The sequence below is a fragment of the Pteropus alecto genome, unplaced genomic scaffold (assembly GCF_000325575.1).
Source record: "Pteropus alecto unplaced genomic scaffold, ASM32557v1 scaffold413, whole genome shotgun sequence".
Lineage (NCBI taxonomy): Eukaryota > Metazoa > Chordata > Mammalia > Chiroptera > Pteropodidae > Pteropus > Pteropus alecto.
In genome coordinates, this window is record NW_006434120.1 from 1337042 (window position 1) to 1343041 (window position 6000).

Sequence of the window (6000 nt, forward strand, 5' to 3'; positions counted from 1 at the left end):
TTATCTCAGTTGACATAACTGCTGTTTAAAACTTAAGAGAAAGAAAGAGAGAGACAGAGAGAGAGAGAGAGCGCGAGCGAGCGAGAGAAAACATACTGCCTTTGAAGATCTCTTTCCAGGACCTTCAAACCACAAACTGCAGTTTAATTGTCTGCTTGTCTGCTCCCTTCCCTTCTGTCCTGGGTAAAAGTACTGTCTCTGAGTGAGGCTTGAGGTGGCCAGAGGAATCTTTAGGCAGGTCTGGCTTGGCCTGGAAACCAAGGATTGGGGCCCCAGGCCTGTAGGAGGGCTAGTTCCCATCTTTCATGACATTGGGATGGAGACATACTTAGTGGCTGTGATGTCTCTTTTTGTGTTTGGCCCTGTGATTCTTGGTGTCGACATAAGAAACGTCCAAACCTGTAGAGAATTTTTACGAGGTTATTTGAGTTAAGATGACCACAATTGCATGGAAACAAAATCTCAATGGATTGAGAAAATGCTCCGAAGAATGGCAGTTTTGCAGCTTATTTTACACGTGAGAATCAAAGGAGGAGATGTAAGGAAGGTTACATGAAATCATTGGTGGTAATTAAGTGGGCGGGATAGAGTAAAACAGAGAAATCTCTGGGATTGTATAAAAAGTAAGAGAGAGAGACCCATACTTCTTTTCATTGGTGGGTACAGGACAGTTAATAATTAACATTTGCAGCACATAGAGATGGTATTTGGGGAGCAAGATAACAATGAGGGGTTCTATGGGCTAATGCTCTGGTGGTAGGTGTGCCCTGAGGTGCCTGAAAAAGGAAATTACTCTGACACTTCAAAGGTATGCTACCTTAGATGCAAAAAGATAATAGGTAGCTCACTTAAAGTAAAGATTGACCTTTGTCAAGGAAGCTACAGTTCTAGGACTTGACTACCCACCATGACTCACTTTTAGTTAGGAATTTTTATGTTCAACCCTATATGACTACTTTCAGTCTCTGAGTTGATAAGGCCCACCGTCCAGGCCTTCCCTGAGCTTTTCCGGTTTAGTATGTGTCAACTTTTTCTGTCCACATTGGAGAGAGTCATAGAAAACTCTTATTTTGATCTGTCCTGCTAAATTGATTAATTCATTAACTTATTGTATTTTCACATGGATAGTTTTACATTAGGCATATACGAGCAATTTATCTAACAGGTGGGATTAGAAATAGGAACTTGCCTCGAAAGGTGGCATTAAAGCAAAGCGCAGGTATCTTCTGTTGTAACCTACTGACATCCTCTCCCATTCCAGCTCAGCTTTGATTTTCCAGCCTCTAATTCTTTTGTTGGCCTCATCTTTCCTATCTGTGCAGCAATCTTGACTTCCTGTCCCTCATCATCTTTTCTTCCTTCAGCTCAGATAATCGTCCTAAAATAGACCAAGTCTTTTCTTGACTTAAAATCTTGCAGAAGATCCCCGCTAACCCTCAGGATAAAGTACAGACTCTTCAGACTCTGAGCACTTTGAAGATCAGATGGCCCCTCCCAGCCTGGCCTGTCCCAATGCCAAAGCTGCTAGCCCTTCTCCATTAGCAAGTATTCCTCCCTCAGTTCAGAATGAATGCCACCTCCCTCCCTTTGCCAAAATCCCTCCTGTAAGATTTCAGTCTAATACAAACACCCTCCATTTCTGTCATTGCTTTATTTTTTTTAATTAAATTTTTTTTCTTAATTTATGTGTCATTATGTTTTATTGGCAGTTACCCTTCTCTCCTTACTTTTCCCTTATTACCAAATAGGGCTTTGCAAAGGGGTCTGGAATATAGTAGATTTTTACTAAGTGTTTTTTGAATAAATGAGTGAAAGAGCTTGCAACTTGATTAATATGCTTCTCTTTAATCCAAAAAATTCTAATAAGTCTTTAAGTTTCTCTACTGTCTTTCCTCTTTTAGCTGCCTCTGACAATTACACATTTATTCAGTCTCACACTCAAATTCATTTACATTCAAATATTTGTTAAATGCATGAAATACCAACACTTTATTATTGTATTTATCATTTAAGTGCAGGTCATAAAAAGGTGCAGTAGTGATTTTATTGTGAACGTTTAGTGATTGCTATGAACTGGGTCTCACACCACTGCCTGTGTGCCATGGATAAGGAACCACTGTTTTAGGTGATTGGGAAAATATATGGACATGTTTCCCTTGTAATCCTCTAGGTTTGATATCCCACAAGACAATGATTCTCTGATCATAAAAAGAAAGGTCACTTTAATTTCTTGTTTAATATCTTTCTTCCTCACTCTAAGCTTATGAGAGCATTGTCTTGCTCACCACCCCACTTTGCCTTTCAGTGACTACTTGTTATAGTTGGAGTGATCTAAAATCTGTCGTTGCCCCTGTGGCACTGAGGGGTCCTTGGTTCTTTTCGCCAATGCAGTAAAAATTACAGATCAGTGAGATTTAGGAAAAGTAAGATATATTGAAAGTCCATTTCAAGAAAGAAACAGGTTATGCCAAAGAAGTCTGTAGCCTCAGGGAAGTGGGAAGGTCTGTATTATATAGTACGGTTGTGATGGGAGGTTACAAGGGTGGTGCTAGATGATTGGCATGTGAAGTCATTTTGATTGACATTAATTAACCTTTTGCCTACTGTGCATGTGGTTACCAGAATTTCAGGCTGTTGTAATTATATTCATGAACTTCTGGGCATATGCATGATATTATAATGATGGTAAAATGAGGCTAAGGCACTTGTGGTCAGACCAAACCAGGGGCTAATGGCTTTTCACTCTTTCGTGCCTCAGGATATAGGGATAATTTATAGCCATAAAATGGGTGTTTTAGAGAGGTTCTAAGGTAGGTCTTTGGGTGTGTCCTTTATTCCCCATTCACTCATATCTACCTAACTACCTGACTAATAGTCTGGTATAGTATCTAGAACTTAGTAGGTGGCCATAGTCTTGGTGAATGAACGTACAGCCATAGGACATTTTTACCATTACTTTTGCAAAGGCATATGCTTGCCAATATTTGTATTACTATCAAATTGGATAGAGAAATTACATTAAAAATAATTCTTACGGCTGTAAAGAGTCTATAAAATGACTTTATGCATGTGTAAATTTTAATAACTTTGCTTTTAAGAATAAGTGATTTGTCATACATTTAAGCATTATTCATATAGCCTTCATCACACAGTCTTTTTACGCCTACAGCACCTGGTCTTCCTAGGTGGTCTCCCATCCAAGGAAAGTACTAACCAGGCCCGACCCTGCTTAGCTTCCGAGATCAGATGGGATCAGGCTTGTTCAGGGTGGCCATAGACTAAACAGTCTTTTTAAAATGAGGTTTTCTCAAATGTTTAATTTGTCCTACTTTTAAAAGTTTAAAATAGCAAGACTTTCTAAAATCCTTTTGAATGAATCTTACTAGTAAAAGCTATACTACTTAAATAAACACAAGTTTTTTTTTTTTTTTTACATGTACATAATTAATTCAGGGCAGTAAGTTTGTTTATAGTTTAACCACTCCAAATGAATCTTTGGTGGGAAGGTAACCTCCATTTTTCTTGTATATAAGTTTTCAGACCACATAGTTGCCTTGGTAACAACAAAGTTGCATATCCTAATAACAGCTAATTTACATTTCTATAGTTAGCCATTCGTTCTTTCTTGTATCCTGTTAAACAAGAACAAGAACCTCCTAAAATTATCTTTCCAAAACAAGAAAACAAAAACTATCAGATTCCCACACCAAGTGGAATACTCAGGCTACTTCTAATTAGCCAGACTACCTCATCGAAGAGATATATCAGTCTACTTCATTAATTTTATGCACTTTAGGAAACAATATGGGCAATGGTTTTAAATGAAACTTATGTTGATTAAAAATAGGTACTAACATTTAATTACATTGTGGTGAAATTTCCACTTGCAGGTGTATACATAAATAGCCATGTAATAGTTTACAAAAAAAAAAAAAAAAAGCCACACTTTGCTTTTAATTCCACTTTTGGAGAAAAATTCCTATTTCAAATCCCAACGTCTTAAATAAATTTCTAATTTATGCCTAATATAACATTGTCCATGTAAAAATATAGTAAGTTCATGAATTAATTTCCTTACAACAATGGAAAGAGAGAGAGGATATACATAACCAAAATAGCACATAAATTGGGAGGTGGTAAATGTAGTTAGAATATTTTGCATTTACATATTGTTTGAGAAGTGGCAAAAGTATTAAATTACATTATATTTTAAGATGTCAAAAATGCATTTAGTCATATTTAGGGTAAATACTATATTACAGTAAAGTAATATGTAATATACAAACAGAAGAAAAAATTGAGATTATAATAAATACTTAATCCAGAAAGTAGCAGGAAAGAGAAAAAGGGACATGGGATGATGAGTCAAATAGAAAACAAATAGTAAGATGGTAAATTTAAACTCAAGTATATAAAAAATTACACTAGATGTGTGTGGATTAAAGACTCCAGTTAAAAGACAGTTTCAAATTGGATTAAAAAAAAAACAAGACAACTATACGCTGCTTTAAAATGATACTCTTTAAATATAAGTATATAGAAAGGTGGAAGGCAAATAGAAGGAAAAAATATAACATGCAAACACTAAAAGAAAATTCATTTTAAGAGCAGTAGCATAACTATAAATACTTTTTATAGTGAAAAAAGTGTCAATACATAAGAAAGATATAATGATCTTAAATTTTTATATACCTAATAACAAAACGTAAAACATATAAAGCATAAGTTGACAGATCTATAGGAGAAATAAGCAAATCCACTACATAGCGGGAAAATGTAACATCCTTTCTCAGTATTTGATTGGACAGATAAAATCATTAAGGATGTAGAAGATTTGAACAACAGGATTAATAAACTTGACATGATTGACATATTTAGAACATTACACCCAATTGTGGCAGAAAATATCTTCTTTTCAAGATCACACGAAACGTTTACCAGTATTTTTCAAAGGGGGACCATAAAGTTTTATTTCAGCAAATTTTCATCTCATTTAATACCCAGGCCACATTCGAATTTCCCCAGTCATCCCAAAAACGTCCTTTGCATATGATAGTCTAAAGTAGTATCCTCTCAAGGACCAATTTTTTATGTGATTAATATTTCACCTGTCTTTTAAATTAGCACAGCTCTCCCTTCCCACCCCTTTCTTCATGACAGTGATTTGTTGAAGGTATTACCATGTTGTCCTACAGAATGATCCATCTTCTAGATTTGTCTCGTTTTTTGTTTTACAAATAAACGTATATCTCTTATATATTTTTTGTAAACTGAAAATTATATCTAAAGTTTGATGGTTTGAAGTTAAATATTTTCTTGCTAAAATATATTCTAGGTGATGTTGTATACTTTATATTGCATCAGAGCAGAAGACACATGTCTTGTTAACCCACCATTAGTAAGGCTAAGACTGACTACTGATTAAAGGAGGTGCTAGACTAATAGCTTCCAGTTTACAATTATATTTTACCTCTTAAGACTAGAATGCAATCTGTGTAGTGTTACTTTGGCACTATACAAATCCCCATCAACCATTCACTTAATGGTTTTAACATCAATTAATAATTCTTGTCTGAGGCAATTATTTCCATAGTATTTGTGAAATAATATTTTTCAAATTCAATCAATATATTAAATCTGTAGATAATCAAATATAGAAATCTTTTCCTTTGTGTGTATTCTTAGGGTGCTTAAAATGGCTTTCCCAGCCTGAAATCTGAAAAAATATTCACTTTTATTATCTAGTCCTTTTCTGTTTTCTTTTTTCACAATTCAATCTTTAATCCTTTGGTATTTATTTTGGTATATAGTATAATGTAGAGGTGAACTTTAATTTTTTTCTGCAAATAGCCAATTTTCCAAAACTATTTATTGACTAATAGATTTTCTTATTGGCTTTAAATTCATTTTACTACACACACACACACACACACACACACACACTTGGATTCATTTCTAGGCTGTTCATTCTCTATTGATACATAAATGTAATTCCCTACA

At 34.8% G+C, this 6000-nt stretch overlaps 1 protein-coding gene and 1 pseudogene across 7 annotated transcripts in view; one reads left to right on the forward strand and one right to left on the reverse strand.

Moving 5' to 3' along the window:
• LOC102893235 (serine/threonine-protein kinase Nek5) overlaps nucleotides 1–6000 on the forward strand; it is a 66218-nt gene that overhangs the window by 47293 nt on the left and 12925 nt on the right. The gene's annotated exons all lie outside the window — the stretch shown is intronic.
• Nucleotides 3161–3279, reverse strand: LOC112477494 (annotated as a pseudogene).